Source organism: Myotis nattereri (assembly GCF_964212035.1).
Source record: "Myotis nattereri genome assembly, chromosome: 3".
Classification (NCBI taxonomy): domain Eukaryota; kingdom Metazoa; phylum Chordata; class Mammalia; order Chiroptera; family Vespertilionidae; genus Myotis; species Myotis nattereri.
In genome coordinates, this window is record NC_138077.1 from 49,634,402 (window position 1) to 49,658,183 (window position 23,782).

Below are 23,782 nucleotides of genomic sequence, written 5' to 3' on the forward strand. Positions count from 1 at the left end.
AATTGATGTGAGAGAGACACAGAGATTGGTTGCCTCCAGCACCCCCCCCCCCCACTCCTGACTGGGGCTGGAGATTGAGCATTCAACCAAGGTACCTGGCCTTGATTGGAATCAAACCCAGGACCCTTTGGTCAAGGGTCGATGCTCTATCCACTGACCCCAACCGGATAGGGTGTGAAAGGGAATTTGGGCTCATTTTTCCAGGCTATCATAGTCAAAACAAATAATGTGAGATCCCAAACAGCAAAAGGTGAATGTCACTCAATTGTCAGGCCCAGCTCTAATTTAATCAGTGCTCTCTACAGTTTATACATCTTGCCACCTTCCACCTCCCCAAATACCCCACTCCATACAAATAATCTAGCCTGCTTTTATTTTATTTATTTAAATAACTTTCTATTTATTCCCCAATAGAGTTTTTAAAAATAGTTCTAGATACCAACAATAGGAAATGTTACTTTCCACAGATATTTTTCACCAGTTTCATAAAGTATGCAAAGCATATCTTAATTAATTTAATTTACATAATTTAAAGGTATCTTGCTAGTGTGTTCTATTCACCAGATGCTTATGCATATAATCAAGGGTAATCCATTGCTTCGCTAGTCTTCATCTTGCTGTGAAAATGCCTTAAAAGAGAGTCACCGTTCCTTTGTTATTTCTGCATGTGATCCAAAAATACTTGATAGACTAAACTTTCCTATTTTCCACACCCATCTCTAACTTCCAGATCCCATCAAATGTCACAGGAGATTGTGGAAACAAGTGTTTTGTCTGCTGCCTTGAAGCCAAGCTGCTAGCAGTTCTGTGTTCCTCTCCCCTCAGCTGCGGGCTCTCCTGAAGCAGGCTGAGAAACAGAAGTAACAAATAAACAGGGAGGAGAGTGAGGTGCCACCATTAGAATTTTCGCATATGCTTCAGTCCCACAGTGACAATGCTCTGAAAAGCAAGACAGTTCCAAAAGCAGCAGCAGGCTGCACAACGCTCATTTGCTTCCCCAAATGTATTGAGTATAGTTCTGCAGGATCTTGTTGGATACTTGGTGGAAAACTTTGCAGTCAGTAATGAATGCCTATAACTGAGGATCAAATCTGGAGCTTGGGATCCACATGAAATGTTTTATGACAAATAAAAATGCCTGTTGCTGGAATGAATACGTTGTATTTATTTATAACTTGGTCATAACATTTTGAAAGCTGCAGATTCAGCAGTGACATATGGTGCATCCAAAAGGCCTAAAATATATATATATATATTTTTTACCAGGGATGTTCCTAGGCTTTTTCTCACTCTTCAGGTTACTAGAGGCTGCTGTGATAAGCTATTTTTATGAAATCTCAAAATAAAAATCTGATAAAATACTACACGGTTTAGGAGTTCCCATAACACTATAATCTGTCTCCTTCTTGTAGAAATGTATTTCAAATAAAAAGGTACATGGTTTGATATATACCCGCATTTCTCAATATTAAAGAAATTCAAATGCCATACTTCTTGGCTAGAGTTTGAAATTTCCACTCACTGCCCTACGTCCTCGCTGTAAGAACATTTTAGGTTCAGTAATTTTGAGAGCCATTCCACTGAGATCTCAGATTATCAGAGGGTCACATCTGGCCTGTTATTACCGCTATTCATCTTCCTCTCTCCATGACAGCCTTCTTCTGGCAGTTTCTGAGTCTTACAGATGTATAACAGTCCAGTCACCCAAAGGGAGTTTCAACTTTAAAAATCTATTTTCTTAGTGCAATGGGAGAATGCACTGCAATTTAGAGTGAAGAAGTGCAAACCATTTTCTACAAGGTCATTTCGAATGGAAATCATTGTAAATGTGTGAAGTCTTTTTATCAGCTCAAAAATTTTTATTTTTATAGCTACAGTGTCACAACATATCAATTTCATTTTTAAAAAAATTCATTTGACAAGTTTTAGTAACTGTGAAAAGCAACAAGTCATCCTGAAATTACAGAAAACTACTACCTTGGGTAAGGCTACTGCTCTGCCTCAGGGCGGTTAGTAACCTCCTGTCTCCCTCGTTTTCTGCTATTCAGTTGCTCATTTTATTTTACAGTGATTTTCATAGAATAAAAGGATGTGAGACTGGACAGGAACACTGAGAGCATCATGTTGCCAATGAGGAAACTGAAGCAAAGAGACAGGAGTGATTTAGCCAAGGGCAGACAGAGAAGGGGTGGCAGAGCTTCAATTCCCTCCTGGGTATTGCTGCTTTGTATTACTAAATGGCACAATATAGATGGCGGTGATTACAATAACTTCTAGCTGCTAAACAATGAAACTGCTATTTTGTGACTAAGAGCTACCCAAACATCCTCAAGCCATTTGATTTCATCAATGTTATGCATATTTTTTCTACAGTATACACCTAATCCTCTATCTTTAGCAGCATTCTATGCTCTATGTCATTCTGAATTTCAAAAAGCAAGTGCTTTTATTTATTTATTTTTGGCATCATGAGCAAGTAAAGCAATGTTTTCCTTAATCTTTCTTTTAGTAGAGGTAAAGAACAGAGAGATTTGGTGATAGTATACTAGTTTAGGAATTATGTGTTTCCATCCTAGGTTAGCCACTTTCAAACAGTTTCCAAATAGATAGAGCGCACTATAAAAAAAAAATAACGAGAGGAATTTTATTATTATTATTATTATTATTATTATTAATTATTCTAATTTTTGATCAGTAAATAGGAGGGACCCTCATTGTCCTCTGTTGACTTCTTTAAAAATATCCTTACCAAATATTTGAAGATTAAGAGAGTTCATGAATTTTAAACAGCTGGGTATTGTAAATACATGTATATTTCTAAAACCAATATTTTGAGATTTGAATTAAGATTTTCATATAATGCCTCATTTTTTTCTATTATTTTCTTTTTAAGTGACTTTATTTTGATACCCATTTCATGCATTAGACAAAATAGTCATGAGTTAGAAGATACAAAATTGAATATAACCTGCTTTATACTCTCAAAAAGGTATAATTTATACTTCTAAATGAGAGATCTTCAAACAAATAAAAGTGAAGTGTTAAATAACTGCTGATACCAGCAGAAAGCTACAAAAAAAGAATGCATTATAACATGTGAGTAAAACAATGTGAATATAGTGTGTGCTAAATAAAGAAAATTTTGTAGATGAAACATTTCAATACTATTCATAATACCTAATATTTACTCAATATTTCTGATATGCCAGATAAAGTGCTAAGTATTTAGCAAATAATACTTTTAATAACAATAAGGATTCCCATTTTGAAAAAGGAGAGACTAAAGGCTGAATGTATAATAAGGCTCATACCCAGAGGTTATAAAAATTACCCAAGATCATACAACATGTATATGACAGAGGTAAGATTAGAATGAACACAGCCTTATTCAAAAGCCGGCATAGACAACTATGCCTAGTAAAGAAAAAACTAGTTGGAGTTATTTTATAAAAGGTGTGCATTGGATTTTATATTAGTAAATTTTAAGTTTACTCTGTAATAAAAGCAATATGATGCAATATCATTTTCTTGTTCTGTGATAAAGTTAAGTTTCAAATTTTAGAAATCTCAGATTGCCTTAAAAATACATTCTATTGCAATTCAGAATTTAAAAGCAAGAATTATTGTCAAAGTAGCAAAGCTATAAAGAAAATGTAAATTCAATTAAAGAATTTTTCAAAATAAATACAGATTTATGAATTTAGACCTCGTCTCTTAATTTTGTACTAAGGTTAGAATTTACCTTGCTTATACTACCACCCTATCACTTTAAACCCAGTAATTATGTCAGTAGCCTACATTTTTTTTGCCATAATTATTTAAGTTTAGATAATATACTTAAATCCTAACTAATCATTTCATCACCCATAGACTCCCATCTGTCTCCCCATTCAGAGACACCAAAATGGCTCTCCATTTAGTAAGCATCCCCAATGGCACTTTCCAAACTCTCTTATACATTTATTCTTACACGTTTAGAGAGGCTAATATTGATAAACCATAACCAACCTTCAACATTTGACTATAGATTTTTACTAAAATTTAGCAACCAAATCACATTATTTATATTTTATGGCAATGTAAATATTATTCACTGAAAAGTCAATATTTATGCTGGAATTATCCTTTATTGGATCCAAAGTCACAATTCCTAAACTTCTCAGTCCTTAACACCAAATTTCATAGGATTCTTCTACGATGCACTGTATGAGATGTCTTGAACTTACTCATCATTTCCCCAAGCTAGCTCTAGGGTGTTCTAAGTGATTATGAAGAGAGAAAGAAAAAAGCTTACTTTTTTTCTTTTTTTTTTATACAAACCAAGAGAAGTGAAAGCCTGGCTGTTTTTAATTCTCTACCTTTATTTACATAGTTAATAGTATTAGTATTTTATTTTTGTTATTTTTTAAAATTATGTTCACATAGATACCAAAAACCCGCTCACTTGATGTAGGTGCAGTGGGGTGAAGGGAGGATTAGAGAACCTCACTGAGCTATGTGAAGTCCCGAAGTCACACCGTGGCTACGTGCAGGTCTGTTCTGTAAGTCCGCAGCCTCAATGAGCTCAAACCTCCACTTATAAAGTACTTCAAAGTTTACAAAGCTTTTCTTTGACACTTTGTGTATCTGAAAATGCCTTTATTCTCAATTAATAATAAGGTTGGCTATAGAATTCTAGGTTGTAAATGGTTTCTCTCAGAATTTTGAAGTTATTATTCCATTACCTTCTGTCTTCCAGTGTTACTGGGAAGACTTAAGCCATTGTGATTCTCAATCATCGGTTTTATTCCCGTCTAGAATACTTTAGGATCTTCTTTTTGTCTCTTGTGTTCTGAAATTTCATGATGATATACTATGGTGTGTTTTGGTTTTTGTATCTTTGTGCTAAACACACACAGTACTTGCTTTACTATGCGAATTCATACCCTTCAGTTCTGGAAAATATTTGTAAATTGTTGCATTGAAGCCTTCCTTCTCCCTTCCATTCTGTACTGTGGCTCAGCCAGAACACATTTACTTCCTCTCCTCCCTTCCCCTCTCCTTCCCTCCCCTCCCCCCTCTTTCCCTCTCCCCCTCCCTCTGTCATTTAATTTTGGATCTTGCTACAAAGGGAGCCTAGAAGTCAGTATTTCTGGGACACAAGTGGGGATGGGGGCTGGTGGTCCTCTCAGTATACACTTCTCTCTCCCCTTTCTGTAAGATGCTGCACTCAGCCATTCTTGGTAATCCTTGGTTCAGAACATTTCTGGCTTAGCCTCTTCACAGGGTAAATCTCTCTTCTACCAGGGTTGTGGGAGGGGGGTCAGGGGTATCTACATAGCCCTCATTCTCAGCCTTTTCCCCCTTAAAAGCACTTAAAGCTGAGAAACCTGAAATGCCAGCCACTGTTTGTCTCTCTGCTTTCTTTAAATAATTGTGATCTCTATCATTCACTGTCATTGTCTCCTCTTCTCTTTGATGTTATGTATTTGGATACTTTTATCCCTTTCTTCCATTTTAGTGGGGCTTTAAGGAAAAGTGGAGAGGGACACTTGTTCCATCCAGTGTGTTTCAGGAAAGTGTTTTTAGTACAAAGATTTTTATTTCTGTAGGTAACCTTTCTAATGTACTCGATATACTACAAGGAAGCAAAATAAGAAAGGGGCAGAAAGGAAGAGAGGGGAGGGAGAAAGGAGAGGGTGTGGATATGTGGAAGGAGTGCTGCTGATCCTTGTGCCATAGATTCCCCATGGGGAACAAAGCCAGGACTGGGTCAGGGCTGGAGTTTGATTCCTAGGATGATGTGTGGTCATAGGTGGGGCTCCATCTGAAGAAAGACATTGATATTTGCCAAAAAGATACCGGTGGTCTTTGGCTCAATACAGCTTTTATTTATTACAAACCGATTCCCCAAAGTCTTTTCCACCTTTTAGCCAGAATTACTTTCATCTTCTCATTTTATTTTATCAAGTAGGGGATTAGATTTCTTTTGATTCCCGTGGGGAGGGGAATGGAAGTATTTCCATTTCCATTATGGTTTATTCTGATATAAGTTTCTGATCAATCACCAGCTAAAATTTGGGTTCCATAAAATAGTTCATTTATTCACTTATTCTTTCTTTCTTTTAATGCCCAGAGCAGAGTAATTTTTTTACTAGACACTGTGACATAGGGCTTAAGGTTTGCAGGTCTGTGTTCATTGTTAAATATTTAAACACAGATTAATTGACCACTATTATGTGGCATTACTTTTTAAAAAAGCTTACTTTTTAAAGATTTACAGTTAAACTACTTGTTTTCATTACCGCATGTTACCGTCATTATTGGGCTCATCGGTCTTTTCGAGTTCTGAGCCTCACTAATATTTGATAGACCAGACTGAGTCCTTCAGCCTTCAGGTCACCCTGGGCATAGTCCATCTTTCACTTTTCTCCACTACTTATCAGTCAATATGTTTCCATCTTTATTTTGTCTGCTAAATGGTATATTGAAATATTTTGTTTTCTAATTTTCTCACTATTATCATTTACTTTCTTAATTATTTTTTATTTTAGGGCAAAAGGAAAAAATATGCATACTCAGTTCATGATAATGAATCAGAACCAGTGTTAAAATTTTGATTAATTAAAGGTACTTCTCTAAGCTCCTGTACTTTTCATCTATAGCTTCTCCGACTTTTGCTCATTCTAGAGTTAAAATTTTCCTGAATAACTAAACACAGAACTTTAGAATTAATTCAAATATAATTGCTATAAAAAAGAAGAAACACAAGACATGCTTATAGTTTTCACAAATAGTACTCACTGTTCCCCATCCTTCTTTTTCTCTCCTCTATAATCTATCACAAAAGAGCCACAGGAGTCATAAAGGCTTGCAACTTGTTACCCTTTTAAATAGAATTTATTTTTTAGAGCAATTTTAGTTCCACAACAAAATTGAGAACAAAGTATAGAGTACCCATCTATGCCCTACCTCCACACATGGACAGTAGCCCCCACTATCAATGGTAGGGAGCGGCTATAGGGTTAAGCCTCGGACTGACCTGTTGGCAAAGCCACAAACAAGATTGAGCTTAGAGGGCACAGCCCTCTTAGCATAATTAGGCTTGACCTTTTGATGCTCCCTAGATCTTATCTGGGTAGCTAATGGACTGAGGGAGATGCAGCAAGTGCTGCCAAAACAAGTGAAACTCACAAGAATATTGTAACTGTGATGGCCACCACCTTGCTTACCTCTGGCTATAAAATAAAGGCTCAGCTTGCTGTCTGGATCTCTCTCTCTGTGGCCTCAACCAGGCACAGGAGATCCACCTAGACCCAGCTTATTCTCTTTGTCTGTCTTTTCTGCATCCTTCGCCGCCACCCTCACCCACCCCACCCCCCTGCCTCAGGCTCACCAAAACCCTTGGTTGAGCTGACCCGGCACAATCAACATTCCCCCCAGAATGATACATTTGTTACAATCAATGAGACTACACTGACACATCATAATCACCCAAAGTCCATTGAACATTATGGTTCAATCTTGATATTGTGCATTCGATGGACTTGGACAAATATATAACTATATGTATCCATCATTAAGGTATCATACGAAGTATTTTACTGCTCCACCTATTATCCCTCCACCAACTCCCCAACTCTGGGCAAGCACTGATCTCTTTACTGTCTTCATTTCGCCTTTTCTGGAATGCCACATAGTTGGCATCATATAGTATATAGCCTTTTTTATTGCCTTCCTTTGCTTAGGAGCATGCATTTAAGTTTCCTCCATGCCAGTTCATGACTTTATAGCTCTTGAGTGCTGAATAATTATCTGGATGTACCACAATTGATTTACACATCCCCCTACTGAAGGACATATTGATTGCTTCCAAGTATTGGCAGTTATGAATAAAGCTGCCATAAACATCCATGTGAAGGTTTGCAATATCTGTAACTTTTTCTTTGACATAAATCAGTCGATATATGAATATTTGTTTAGAATAGAAAGTGCATCTAAACTCTGAAAATACAAATAAATATATTTGTTTGAAAAGCATAGGTTTGGATTGTCCTATATATGCAAATGCAGGTATGTTCAACTTCTAGATATTCTCATGGTCTCCTTCAACAATAGAGTGAAGTTTTGACCATTCTCCCAAGAAATGGTCAAAGAGAGTCCAAGGTGGCATTTATACACCCCGTTGGTACCACTGGAACGTAGTCAAAGTAGTTGTCTTCTTGTTAAAAAGGCCAGACTCACGCAAGTTTGATAATAAGTTAAATTTTTTAATTCATACATTAGAATAATGTATGGAAAACTTCAAAGCTAGGTTATCTCTCTTTCAACATCTCCTTAAGTATGCTCTGTTAGCTATTCAGCCATTTGATCAATGCTTCAGCTATAGACTGACAATTTCACTTGACATTTTCATCTATCATCTTTGGTCCATTTCCTCTGGGTTTTGACAACCTTACATATAATCACTTAACCAAATGGGGGATTGCAATAGTGTGTCTGAAAAAATAATCCACTTTTATTATGTTGCCACTGTGTCTAGAATTTGTAAAATGTTTCATATTTACTCCTATAGAATAGGTTAGAAGGTAATGGAGCCTAAATTCTAGTATCTGTCTAGTATCCTTAAAAACCTCAAAGTTATGGCATAGTCCTGTGGGAATGTTTGTACCTCCAACTGGTTATATAAGTCCACCCCATTCCCTATAGGTCCCCCAGTGTAATTTGGTCTTAGAAACATATTCTCAGATACCTTCCAACTTTATTATCCAAGACTCCCCACAAATGTCAACTCCTCAATATTAGAGGCACCACAATATTATGCCACTGTAAATTTTGGGGAAACAACCAACTATTTTTCTTTACATTATCTAAATATATGTGTAAAATAAAATAATAAATAATTAGTCTCCATATCTCTTTCAGACATGGAATAAGTAAGCAGAGACATAATCCTGCTTCTTTGTTAATGGATAATCACTGAATGTTAGAGCTCTATCCATAAAATATAGCTTTTTTGCATGACTGAGCTAAAAGAATTGTTTCAATGCTGGGAAAATAAAGAGATAAAGGTAAACTTAGCCCTCAGGTTCTTTTGGTCACACTCAGTGTTTCTAAAAACACTATTGATTCAGGCTGGGAGACCTTGTGTTTACAGAAGTTCCTTTCAACTCAACAAACTATTTATGTTCCAATTGACATATGAGTTTCTGGACCAAATCTGACCATGCGTCCTTGTGTGGAACTCTGCTCTTCCTTGGTACTTTTGAGAAAGTCCACTAAAACCCTCATAGATTAGTGCACATGATTCTATAATACTAGTAAATTGAAGGGTTAAAGTCTGTTCAAACAAAGAAATATGAAAAGTTACCTAAGCAGGATATTTATACCCAGGAACAATGGATGGCCTAAATTGATAAATCTTATAAAGCAGAATGACATAGCTTTTTAGAAGCATAAAGAGAATTTTAAAAATTTTATTGCAGTTGATATATAATATATTAATTTCAGGCATAGTACATAGTTATATATATACATACATATATACCATATATATTATATATATCATATATATACATACACATATATATGTATATATGATATAATATATATATATATATATATATTATATCATATATACATATATATCTCCTCACCCTAGGATATTTTTCCAATAATTTTTTGAAAGAGTGGAAGGGAGAGGGAGAAACAGAGAAAAATACTGATGTGAAAGTGACACATCAGTTGTTTGCCTCCAACTGAGGTACATGCCCTTGACCAGAATTGAATCCGGGCGCTTTGGTCTGCAGGCTGATGCTCTATCCATTGAGTCAAACTGGCTAGGGCTATTAGATATTTATATAACTTAGAAAGCAATCACCCTGACCAGCCTGGTACCTGATATTATTCACTATATTCCCTATGCTTTACATTCATGTGATTGCTTTTATAACTGGCAATTGTCATAAAGAGGGTATTTAAGGGTGTGCTACATATCTTTTTACTCTAGTCTTACCATCTTCCTATTCTATAGCAGAAGTTATTCCTTCATTAAAGATGATTTCTTGTAAAATACACTTGCATATGGGAGTTATTATAATCTAGGGAGGAAATTCTTGCATTCAGTGTTTTGATATCATTCTTATCTTCAGTGGTTTTGAAGTGCATTACAAATAATTTGTTGCTAAGGAGAAAGTCCATATTTTTAAAATAATTTTCAAAGGTTCAAATTATCTCTATAATAATGCTATTCTACTTGCATTGCAGTCAGCTTTACGTGTGTGAGACAAAGAGGTGAAGTACTAATCAGTTCCCACAACGAATGGAATTTTCTAGAATTGAATACATCCACAACCTATATTATAGCCAGCAGTGAGTGACTTCAGGCCATGTACTTTATTTCTACTTTATTTTTCTTCAAAACCTTATGCTTGTTTCATCAAGCTGTGGGTATACTCATGGAATATGTTTCTTGTGTGCATGTCAACTGCCATATTTTCTCTTTACTTCTCTTTAATGTAGAAAATCACCTCCTTGTGCTTCCTCAAAAAAACTTTCTCTTTTAACTCTTTAGCCCAGGGGTGGGCAAACTTTTTGACTGGAGGGCCACAATGGGTTCTTAAACTGGACCGGAGGGCCGGAACAAAAGCATGGATGGAGTGTTTGTGTGAACTAATATAAATTCAAAATAAACATCATTACATAAAAGGGTACGGTCTTTTTTTTTTTTTTTTTTAGTTTTATTCATTTCAAACGGGCCGGATCCGGCCTGTGGTTTTGCCCATGGCTGCTTTAGCCTCTCAGTAGGGCTCCTCTCACAGGTATTGAAACATGGTTATATCTCTCCTAATAAAAGAACAAATAAAGTCCCAGAAACAAGAACAGAAAGATCTTCCCTTGAATCTAAGTCATTTCTCGCCCTCCTCTTCCTTCTCTACCTCTTCAATGTCATATTTTAAAAACCTAGTTATATTACACTAATCACTTTCTCACCTCCTACTACTTGCTGTTACAAACATTCCAGCCTGACTTTCGTTACTCTCTTGAAACAATGTTCCCTAAAGTCACCAAGGAGATCTAAGTCACCTGACAGAATGGACACTGTCCAGTCCATGTGTTATATGAATTTGACAGCATTAGCTACAATTTACCACTTCCTCATTCTAGAAATTCTTGTTTTCTTTGGATTCCATAACCCAGAACACTCCTAATTTAGCCCCTGCCTTTTTGATTCTGCACTCAACCACTCCATTAATATCTGGAATTCTTAGAGGCTTATTCATAGATTATTTTTCTTCTACTAAACATTTTGCCTAGGGAATTTTGTTTGGCTACTTCATATGTGCAAATGACTTTCACATTGATATCTTCATCCTAGACCTCTTCATATACTTGCCATCTCCACTTGAATGTCTCCATAATCAAAATTATAATCTTGCCTCCATCCTATATCCTATTCTCCCTTCCCTGAATAGAAGAACCTACCATCTATCTATTCATGCAAGCTGAATATCTTTACAGCTATTTTTCCTTAACCATTGCACCCTGTCACAGATTCATTGTTAACTCTTGTCTATTCTAATTTATAAATCTCTTAGGTCCATCCTTTATTCTCTATCTTCAAGGCCACCAATTTAGCTAGCCTTAGTAAGCTACCCAAGTCTCTGCAAAAACTTCTGATTGGTTTCTCTGTCATCCTCTGGACCTCGTCTATCAAGGTCTCTTCTATATAGACAGTTTTGATTCACAAATCTTATCAGCTTACCCATATTCTTAAAAGAATTAAGTATCTTTCTATTCTGTTCAGGATAAAGGACAAATCTTAATGTGGTCTGCCCCTTGCCTACCTTTTCAGCCTTGGCCTATACCAGTTTTGTCCCTCTCCCAGCCACCCTGCAAAGAGAACTCATACATTTCTTATTGCAGGAATGATATTTCATAGAATCCTATTTGTTTTCCCAGGTAGACTATGCAATCAACCCCTAAGTTGTTGTAATGATCAGCACCGTGTTACACACAAATGGCAGAAATACTTTTATCTTCACCTGCTGAGATTAATTCCCTGGTACTTTAACTACTTCTTTTAGATCTCTACATAATATTCAATGTAGTTACTTGGCCTTTTGCCATCATGCATTAATGTTTAAACCCATTAATTTAACAGGCATTTATTAAGCACTAATCAGTCAGAATATTTTTCAAGATTCCGATATCAGTGGGAGGAAGTCAGGGGGCAGGGACCGGCTCTGAAACTGATCCTGTTAATAGGGTAGGAGGAGACTGATGGATGAGGCCCATAACATGGCACCAACAATTCTCATGTATTCTGTATATATATTCCAACCACTGATGTTTCAATCACACACTAAACAGAAAAGCTCTCTTTCATATTGCTTTCACTATTATGTTTTCATCAGACTTTATCCTTATAAATCAACATAATGTCTTTTTTTAATCTTTATTGTTGAGAGTATTATGGGTGCCCCCCTCTCCCTATGTTTAGAAAGTATACTTTTGGAGAATGTGAATAAAAGGAAAACTTTCTTCTCCCATAGTAGTCCCAATACCAACATCAGAGCCAGCTTAAAAACAATTCAGCTCTTAAAACAACCTCTGTCTATACCAGAATCATTTTAAGACCATTACAAAATTTTGTCAATTATACTCATTTTTAAAACTCTAAACCCTCATTGTATCTCACCTGCTTTTATCTCTAATCTGTTCTCTTAACCTATAGTCTCTCTCTTTAATATATTCTGCACATGGATGCTATTAGCATTATCTCACTCTTTTTCTAATAAAACAAATTTCTCTAACTGGTATCTCTAAGCATGATGTTCCCTCTGAATGAATATTTCTTCCCTCCTCTTTCTTTTCCTCTGTCAACCTCTTACCCATTCTTTAAAATTAAGCATAAATGGCCATAACCAATTTAGCTCAGTGGATAGAGCATTGGCCTGTGGACTGAAAGGTCCCAGGTTCGATTCTGGTCAAGAGCATGTACCTTGGTTGCAGGCACATCTCCAGTAGGGAGTGTGCAGGAGGCAGCTGATAGATGTTTCTCTCCCATCGATGTTTCTAACTCTCTATCTCTCTCCCTTCCTCTCTGTAAAAAATCAATAAAATATATTTTAAAAAATTAAATTAAATTAAGCATAAATGTAACCCTGTGTCTTGCCTACCTTATATCCCCAGGCAGAGTTAGTAATTTCTTCTTAATTGTTTCTAGGGCATGCTGTTACTTCTTGAACATAGCCCTATTGTTTAGCTGTTAGTGATTTTTAATTAGGCTGTAAGCTCTTCAAGGACAAAAATTGTCTTATTGATCTTCACAGAAAGTACATTGCCTTGCTCATATTAGGGTGTTCACTGTATACATTGACTAAATGCAAGACAGGGCATAATAAAATGATTTAATATATGGCATATCAAAATCTTTTCTAACTTTCTCAGAGGAAGAGATTTTTTTTTTCTAAAAGATAAAATTAAATAACAATAAAACACTGAGATTAAAATATGCCAAATGTTGCCTGGCCAGTGCTTCTCAGTAGTTGAGCACTGACCCATGAACCAGGAGTTATGGTTCGATTCCCAGACAGAACACATTGTCTGGGTTACAGGTTTGGGCATGCAGGAGGCGGCAGGTAGGTGATTCTCTCTCATCATTAATGTTTCTATCTCTCTCTCTCCTCCTTTACTCTCTTTGAAATCAATAAAAAAACAAAACAAAAATAAAGCAAAATGTCCATTCATTCATATAGAGTTGGTACCATAGTGCTCATTATTGGGAAACTACTAAAGAGGCAGGATCATATATAGACTCTCCCTAGGGAAATGGGCTGGTTGGACAGACACCTGCTAACATGCCTTTAGTAGTTTTCCCTTTTGGGAAAATGAACAGTGAACTTCATCTGGCCCATTTTCAGACACTTATTTAAACCCTGAATAACACAGCAACCAGTTCCACAAATGTTATGCATATTTTCTTACTAGAAAATTCAGGTTTTCCTTTTCAAATACAACCAACCAGTTTAATCTACAGTATACATGTTTTCAACTATGGAAGAACAGGAGATCCAGCAGCAAATATAACATAGTTCGCATTGAGTGGAACTACACCCATGCTGAAATAAGCATACTTATATAAATGTATAAAATGATATAGCATGTGTACACTGATTTCACATTATGAGTCCCATTTATGGATGAGTGAAGGGGGTGAAAAGTGGATTGCTGACCTTCCTATTAGTCAGGATTAGAACCTTGTTTCCTTAAATTGAAGTCCATGCTTCTCCTCTAGATGGTATTCTTATTTCCTCAAACCACGGAACACTGATATTGCAATGGCTAAAAAAGTAGATGCAATTTAATAAGAACATTATAGAGATGTTTCCACAAATTAGTTTCAAATAAATAATACAGCTTATTTTTTACAGTATACATAAAATAGTCTTTGATCCTAAATACCCCATTATCTAAAGTTCAATATAATATACAAAGGTGCATTATTCTATCCGTTATATTTCTAAGGGTCATTATATTGAGAGGGATAGGTAGCTTTAATTATTAATTCTGACCATGTAAACAAATATGAAGGCAGCACATACATGACATGCTAATTATTTGACTTCACTGCTTGCATTTGATGTTGTACCTTGAAAGCTGTATTCCCTCTCCTTTTATCTATATTGGGTTGAATGATAGGAAACCATTGGTCTAATAACTCCCTTTGTCCCCAAAATCATCCTGAAAGTATATACAGGGTGTCCCAAAAATAAATGTATATATACACTTTGGCTGCCATTATTAATCCCATTGAGTTAAATCTGAAAAGAAGGAAACATCAAGTGAGCTATCACTTGTTAAAGTATATATACATTTTGGGGGACATCCTGTATTTTTACTGCACTTAGTTTTTACTTGCTAGAGTAGTATAAACAAATAGAGATGTCAGTTATTGATATTAATTTTTCTACCCCCCCCAAAAAAAAAATTATCTACTTTGGGCCCTATCATATTTTTTTCTATTTTTATTTATTTCAGAGAGGTAGGGAGAGGGAGGGAGGGAGGGAGAGAGAAAATCAATGATGAGAGAGAATCATTGGTCGGATGCCTCCTGCATGTCCCACATTGGGGATCAAGCCCACAACTCAGGCATATGCCCTGACCTGGACTCGAACGATGACCTCCTGGTTCATAGGTTGAGCATCAACCACTAAGCAACATTGGCCAGGCTAGAGTGTTCCAGAGAGGTAGGTCATTTTATGATCCTGTTCTCTGTTCAAGACAAAGTGGACTGGCTCACCAGGATCATGTACTGTCTCTTGTGCATTCAAGTTAACTCCATGCATTCTTTCTCAGTTGATAGAGAAGTGTCTTATCTTGATGGTGTCTACTTACAAACCAAATGTTTCTCTTTACTGACAATTACTGTGAGTTTTCTCTTTTATCTGCTATGGAATGGTAACATTAAAATTTTTCCTCAAGGTTACATGGGGACAATTTTTATTTATTCAAGATAGACTATGTCTTATTTCCATTGAAAAGTGCAAGCCAGCTAAACACATGCAGATATTGTAATGGACTCCTTACTGATTTCCTTTCCTTCCCATTTCTTCTGAAGCTAATATATTCTAGATTTTCTAAAATATAACTTTGCCCATGTTAATACCCTGCAATGGAAACTTTATGTGAGTCTCAGTATATATAAAATCAAGCCCAAGATTATAACCAAGACTTGGCAGGCTCCTGTAGTGTGTATGGTTTCCTCTATATTGCCCCATTCTTATTTAAATTTTTAGAAGGCAGAAATAACAAATGTGAAACCTGGTCATTATTATTCATTCCGACATGTTTAACTCAAGAGGGTAGAGTACAGACTACAGAGCTCTTCATTTACTATTTGCATATAAATAAAACTAATAAACTTCAGGAAATGATAATGCCTTACAGATTAGAAACGATACTCATTCTGAAGTAATTTAAGACAGCAATCCTATAGCCCGGGAGCTTAGGCATAACTATTCTTTGAAATCAATAGAACAGCGAGTAAATGATTAAGGATATGGTCTAGTTATATATATTCAGTGTGTGCTTAAAAACAGTGTAGTCATGCATTTTTTAATTGTGAAATGGCAGGGAGCACCATTCATATTTTTACCATAAATTTGGCCTCTTTTATCTACACAATTATAAGTGACAATCCCTGTATTTGGCAGCTAGTATGCGCAATGTCTGATATATATCCATCAAGTTCATTCTGTTGGTCATGCTGTTAACAATTGTAGTAGCCTTACTAAAATTTTTGTTTGCTTATTTTATCTACTAGAGGCCTGGTGCACGAATTCCTGCACGGGTAGGGTCCCTCGGGTGGCCTGTGGAGATTGGGCCCCAGATTGCGCCCCCAGGCTCACAGCCCCACAGCCCCACAGCCCCACCTGGCACCCCGTAGTGGCCTGGTGCTGCCCCCTCATCTGCTCCATCATCCCACCTGTGGGGCGATCCATCTGAGTCAGGCCCCCTAGCTGGCTCCCTCAGTGCCTGGGAGCTGGGTGGTGGCCCAGCCCCCGACCGCCGCAGCTGGTTGCCATGTGCAGGGTGATTGGTGGGGCGATCGGGCCCCTGCTTGCACCTGCCTTGGCTTGGCACCACTCGCTCACCTGTTCCACCATCCTGCCGCGGTCCCACTCTCACAGGGGCCCATCAAGGCCCTCAGCGCCTCCATTGCCACCTGATCCAGCACAGAATCACCAACGCCCACCATGTTCCGTGCGGCTCCTTGGTGGTCAGCACACATCATAGCGACTCCTGGTCTCCTGGTCGAACTCCAGGTTGGATGACCGCCAAAGGGAACAGTTTGTATATTAGCCTTTTATTATATAGGACTAGAGGCCCGGTGCACAAAAATTTGTGCACTGGGGTGGGTCCCTCAGCCCGGCCTGTGCCCTCTCGCAATCTGGGGCCCCTTGGGGGCCCCTTCCCCTGGCTGCTGGCACCACTTTTCCTCTGGCGCCTGGAACCCAGGCCTTCGCTCTTTGCTGGGAGGGGCCCGCGCAGTGGGCGAGGGGCTTAGCTCTTTTAAAAATACTTCTGAATGTTTGGTAAATAACCCTGTAGGAATCTACTTTCTGAAACATGCTGGTTGTTAAGGGCTGATTTGGGTAATCAACAAAATGTATGTTAAAATCCTAATCCCCCGAACCTCAGAATGTACCTGTATATAGAGATAAGATCTTTAAAGAGGGGATTACATTAAATTGAGGCAGTTCCAGTGGGACCCTTAGCCCATCTCACTAAAGTCATTATAAGAAGAGGAATGTTGGGGTCCTGCCTCAGCAGGTCTAAGGGTCCCCAAAGGTGTGGATGGAGTCGGCAAAGAAGGAATGACACAGAGGCAGCATTCAGGTGATCATCGTAGCCAGGTTCTCTTTTTATGGTCCTGTTACATCTATATTTATACTATTTGATCCTATAAGCATGCCTCTATAAGCTTTGTTTTGCCGAGGAGAGCATGGGGTCCATTTATTGGGGGGTCAGTCAAAGGGGGAGCTGGCTAGGGTGGGGTAGGGCAGCTACTTGTCTGGCCCCCAAGAAACCCAACTTGAGTCCAGAGCCTCGACCGCTTTGAAGCCAAAGTCTTCCTCCACCTTTGTCTGCATGGGGGCCAGCTCCGTAGTCAGCGGGACTCCCGCCCGGCCCCCTTCCCGCAGCGCTCGCTGCCTCTTCCACCCGCTGGGCCCCTCACCAGGGGCCAGGCTGCTGGCTTCTGTGGGCGCTGCTGTCCTCCTGGGCGGGGACAGCCCCTCTTTCTCTGGAGGCTCGTTCTCAGCGTGGCCTGGGGTGGGGGTGTCTGTGCCCTGGCTGCCCTCGTCCTCCAGTAAGATGGTGAACTGGCTGGCCCGGTAGTTGTCACCGTAGGAGTCCAGCACCTTCATGAGGAACCTCCGCTCCTGCTGGAGTCTCCGTGTTATCCTCTATATCTGATGGAGCCTGTTCTGGACCCGCTCCTTCCCCTGCTCGATCTCCCTGCAGCGCCGACCCAGCGCCTGGTACTTCCTGCGATCGAGTTCCAGTTGGCGCCACCATTGCCTGCCTCAGGCTGCCTCCTCCTCTTCCTCTCGCTCCTGGAGGCTGGAGCTGCCCAGACCCCCAGACACGAACTCTACTTCGGTCTCAAGCTCGCTCTCCACGATGTGACCACCTTCAGCGGAGGCAGCGCCAGCTCCCAGCCGGGAGGTGCTGAGAACTCCTCAAAGCTCATGGCTGCCATGGACCCCTCTCTCTGCTCCAGCTCCATTTCTCCCTGGCTCCTGGCGCAGAACTTCCAACCTTGCAAGCCTCTAGTATGAAGTGGCTTGCAAAACTACAGCCCATCCAATTTCACAGCCAGGCACCCAGGCCCGGCTGCTAAGCCTCCTGGGAGTTGTAGTTCTCTATTTCCGGCTTGCCTCCCTCGCCCCACCCCCACTCCAGTCCCAACTGAAAGGCCCTGCTGGCTGGTCTAACCCTGTGGCCAGGCATCTGAGTCGCCTCGGGTCTTTATTCCTGTCCCGACACCGCCATCTGACCATGGAGATTCTCCTCTTGGGAGGCCCCTGGGTCTCCTTCTGGGTCTCCTCAGCCCAGGCACCGGATCACGTGCCCCAGCAGCAAGGCAGCCCTGGCACCTGGGTCTCCTTCTGGGGCCTGGCTGCGTCACCCCCGCGTGCCCCAGAGGCAACGCAGCCCCGGCACCTTGGTCGCCTTCTGGGTCTCCTGCTGCGCTGCCCCTGGGGTCCAGATGGTGTCCCCAGGCAGCTATGCAGCCTGGCCTCTGGCCCTGCCTCTGGGTGTTCTCCCATCACTGGTGATCAGTGATCTGAGAAGCCGGGTGGGGCAGGGAAGAGGCAGACATCTGCCTCTTCCCTGCCCCACCCAGCTTCTCTGATTACTGGCCCAGAGTAATCACAGAAGCCGGCAAAGGCGGCCTGGCTTCTCCAAGCAAATGCAGCTCGGTTCTCTGGCTCTTGGCTGCCACCTGGGTTTCTGATTGCAGTCAGTGGCAGGCGGCTTCTTCCTTCCTTCCCCTTTCGCCTCCCAGCATTGAGCCTACATATGCAAATTAACCACCATCTTTGTTGGCGGTTAACAGCCATCTTGGCTGGCAGTTAATTTGCATATCTCCCTGATTAGCCAATGGGAAGGGTAGCGGATGTACAGCTAATTACCATGTTTCTCTTTTATTAGATAGGACTAGAGGCCCGGTGAACAAAATTCATAAACAGGGAGTGGGGGTTCTTCAGCCCAGCCTGCACCCTCTCACAATCTGGGACTCCATGGGGGATATCTGACTGCTGGTTTAGGCCCAGTTCCAATTCTGCAGGGATCCCTGAGGGATCAGGCCTAAACTGGCAGTTGCACATCCCTTCCACAACCCAGGACTGCTGGCTCCTAACTGCTCGCCTGCCTGCCTATTTGCCTCATCACCCCTAACCACTTGCCTGCCTGCCTCATCACCCCTAACCATCCTGCCTGCCCCCTCATTGCCCTTAACCACTCACCTGATTGCCCCAACCCAATGCCTGATTGCTCCTAACCATTCTCCCTGCCTGCCTCATCATCCCTAACCACTCTGCATGCCTGCCTCATCACCCCTAACCACTCGCCTGCCTGTCTGATCACCCCTAACCACTCACCTGCCTGCCTCATTGCCCCTAACCACCTCTGCGACAGCCCCCGCCACCATGGCGTCATGCAGAAGGATGTCTGGAATGATGTCCAAAAGGTCATTCGGCTGTCCAGTCTAATTAGCATATTACACTTTTATTATTATAGATTATTAAGAAAGATTTGTTAAAAACTCCACTATTAGTTGTATATATTCTCTTGTAATCTTGTCCATATTGGCTAATATATTTTGAAGATATTTTATCAAAAGCTTACAAATATAAACATATCTTTCTGATAAAATAAGTATTTATTATTATTATTATTATTATTATTATTATTTATTCTATTTTTATTTAAAAATACTCTTTTCCTTGAAGCCATTTTATGCAATATTAACACAATCTATCAACTTTCTTTTAGGTATTATTTGGTTTTGTTCTTTCCGCTTGTTTAACTGGGTCCCAAGGCAATTTTATTTGCATTGTGTTATGAGCAGAATGGGGAACAGTGGTGAACAGTAGTTCACTGATGTTGTAGCTTTTGGATTCCCAGCTTTATGTAACAGTGTACTTAGGGGCTCCCCATCATCGGCTGGCCTCCTAAAGGATTAAGCAAAATTTCTAAATTCAAATGTTCATTGAATACCTTGTCTATCTCTAGCTTTATATTCACTTACATTTGTCTTTAATAATTCCTATACTAACTTAGAGTACTTTCCCATTTAAAAAAATCTATAATTCTATAAGTAACCATAAGCTGTACTGTGAACCTCTGCCTTTCAAAGTTATGGAAGCCTGGACTCTAAGAGTTGAAGGGGAATTTAGAGTTCTTTTGTATAATAATGCTTTTATATTTATATGTTCATTTTATGTTTTTTTGCATGCATGTTTTAACTTTCACAAATGTCATAAAGTGCCTCAAATGTAGAGGAATTCTCTCTTTCATCTCTGTTCTCATCAGCATGGTGCTAGGTACATAGCACGTACAAATTTTAATTTATTTGAATTTGATATTTTGAGTTTCCTAAAGATAGGAAACTCATACTTTGTGACATATATCTTTCCTAAAGATATCTTTTTCATATCAGAGTACATTTCAAAAGTCTGAATAGTCACAGTTAGCTTTTAAGACGTTTGCTTTAATAACAAAAATGCAAAGGGATTTTGACATTTACTTTAATCAGAGAAAATGACGCACTTTTAAAATTGGTTCTGCATTTTCTCTGACACTTGAACTGAACTTATTAAAATATTTCTATATTTCCATCTTGTAGGTACAATCTATGCTTTCATTTATGTGCCCCTTCCATATGTACCCCCTTACATGCTGCAGTATAACACACACACACACACACACACACGCGCGCGCGCACATGGACTATTCTGATTAAAATCAAAAGAAGAATCCTATCTGGGTCAAATTTGTTATTTTAGAGAAAAGAAAAATTTCTTGAATGTGAAAATGTAAATGAGAGACAGCATAGGTAACCAGACTGGAGTTTAGAGACTTGAAATTTATGAAAGTTATTTATGTCCCTAAGATAAATGACTAATTTGCCTTGATAAGCAGGGAAATGGAATATCATGCAGTGTTTTAGGAATAATGAATAAAAATTAGACAGTAATTTATGTTTGCAAAGCATTATATAAAGGCTGAAATATACAAATCATCTAAAGAGAATACTTAATATATATTTAAGAATATTCCCTAAGTATTTTTTGCCACGTTATACTTTTTGCCTCCTAACCAAATACAATATGATAAAAATTTCCACTGGATACATGGCCCACTTGAGAAGAAGAGTCTAGCAGTCAAGAACATCTGTGGAAATTGCCAGTGTGAGTTGTACTGACTTTCAGAAGGTGGGAGGAAAGTCTGACCTTTGAAGAACTTGTCCTAATGGAATGTTTAGAAGAGGCTCCATGGAGTTCAGCTAAAATCAATACCAAACTCCACTGCAGTTTCTTTCTTTCCCAAAGGCAATCTATTTCTGAGAGGAAAACACCATTTTTGAGAGAAAGACACCATAATGTCCAGCCCCCAATGATTGCACTAATCTGAATTCTCAAAAATGTGTTTCAAACTTCTTTACCTTGCGTTAGAGACTTTTTTCCCCTTGGTTATTTTTTCTTTATTGATTAAGGTATCCCGTTAGAGACTTTTAATCCCCCACGAGTACTGGTGATTCTTAATGCTTTGTAGTCAGAGGATGAATCATCTTGGCTTATATCTTGACGACTGAAAGTTGCTCATAAATTTAGTCTGTATTTTGTGAAAAGGTAAAAAAAAAAAAAAAAAAAAAAAGTCAGTTAAACCAACTTAGAGTACACTTTTATTAGACTTAAATAAATTTATGTGCTGTTACTTTTCAGGTAAATGTTTTATTTTCTGGGTCCAGCAAAGCAATAATGATAATATCAGTCTTAAAATCTACAGCCAGTTGGTCTTCAGATAATGGATTAATGAAAATATGCATGAAGCAATATTCTGAATAAAAATTTAGAATCTGGGTGTTTTTTTAATGTGTGTGTTGGTGGGTTTTTTTTTTTTTCCTTCTTTCTTCCATTTGTTATTTATTTATTTATTTTTTAAATCCAGAGTAATAAAAAAAATCCAAAACTTGAGTCAGCTAAATGTCTGACTTCACTTCATACTTGGAGTCAATAGATTAGCTGTGGCCTTGCACAAATCCTGGGAAGAACCTAGACAAACCCTGTCTTTGAAGAGCTGGAACCTAGTAGAGGGAGAACCTTTGTGTAATAACAATGACACACTTATGAAAGTGATAATGACCACAAAACAGTTCTGTAAACTTTTTGAGAGGTCAGAGATAATGGCTTGCTCTTAGGGTGCCTTAAATGTAGTTTCAAATATTTAAAATGGGAAATAGAATAGAGAGTGATTTGTAGATGGATTAAGTAGCATGGAAAATCCACAGAACTATAAAATGCAATTTGTAAAGGCAACACATATCCTTAGGTTTTGAGCAGAGAGTGGTGTCAAGAAAATCCTTGGAAAATTGGGCCAGAAAGGAGATGGTCTCTATGTGACTCTGATAAGTTGAGAAATATTATTTTTCTCCTGCACTTAAAATTTTGGTTCTCAATTTTTTAAGAAACAAAGCCCCTGGTCTCTGAATCTTTAAAAGGTTCAGACCTATTTTGTTCACCAATTTATTATGTTCATTAGATTCCACATCTGAGTGAGATCATATGATACTTGTCTTTCTCTGACTGGCTTGTTTCTCTTAGCATAATACTCTACAGCTCCCACCATGTTGTCTCAAAGGTGAGAGATCATTCTTTTTTTCTTTTTCTTTTTTTTTTTACAGCTGCATGGTATTCCATTGTGTAAATATACCATAGTTTTTTTATCCACTCATCTGTTGATGGGCTGTACCCAGATCTTAGCTATTGCAAATAATGCTGCAATGAACATAGGGATGCATATATTCTTTCTGATTGGTGAGACAATAGTGTCCTGAAGGCCTGGCATGGGGCAGGGATTGGGTGGAGGGGGACAAAACTGGGAGACATGTGGCACATCTATAATACCTACACCAATAAAAACTATATTAAAAATAAAAAGGTAAGAAGAAAATCATAATAGGTTTTTCCATTTTTTCTCTCTTAAGGATAGTTTTAATGAACAATGCAATTCATTATTTTTTATGTCTAAGTTTTCAAGGTTTTGTCCAGTGAAAGTAGGGAAGAGATTGTGTTAGTAGCACCCAAAACATTAAATAAAAATGATCTCCCATTAGAAGATCATTGAGAAGTGAAGCCCATAAGTGTCTGATGTAAGGCTAAGGTTAGGCCTTGGCATCAAAGAGGTGAGGATTTGGAACTGACTTGCACAAGGCAGATTCTTCAGGGAAATCCTGTATGTGAGACATGAAAACGTCAAAGATGGCCTGCTTTTGGCTGAGACAACCTGAAGAATCAGTATTAATTTTTTCCTCTAAGGGTAACATGTGGGGTGGATTTGCACTGCAAAGCACAGGGAGCTAATGGGGTGCTCACAGGTAGACAATAGTCAGCAATAAACTTCACTTGTTATTGAAAGTATACTGGAAAGAACGTTAGAGGTGGAATGAAAAATATGAGAAGATCTGAATGACAACTGCAGCTCAAGTTTGAATGACAGATCCATCACT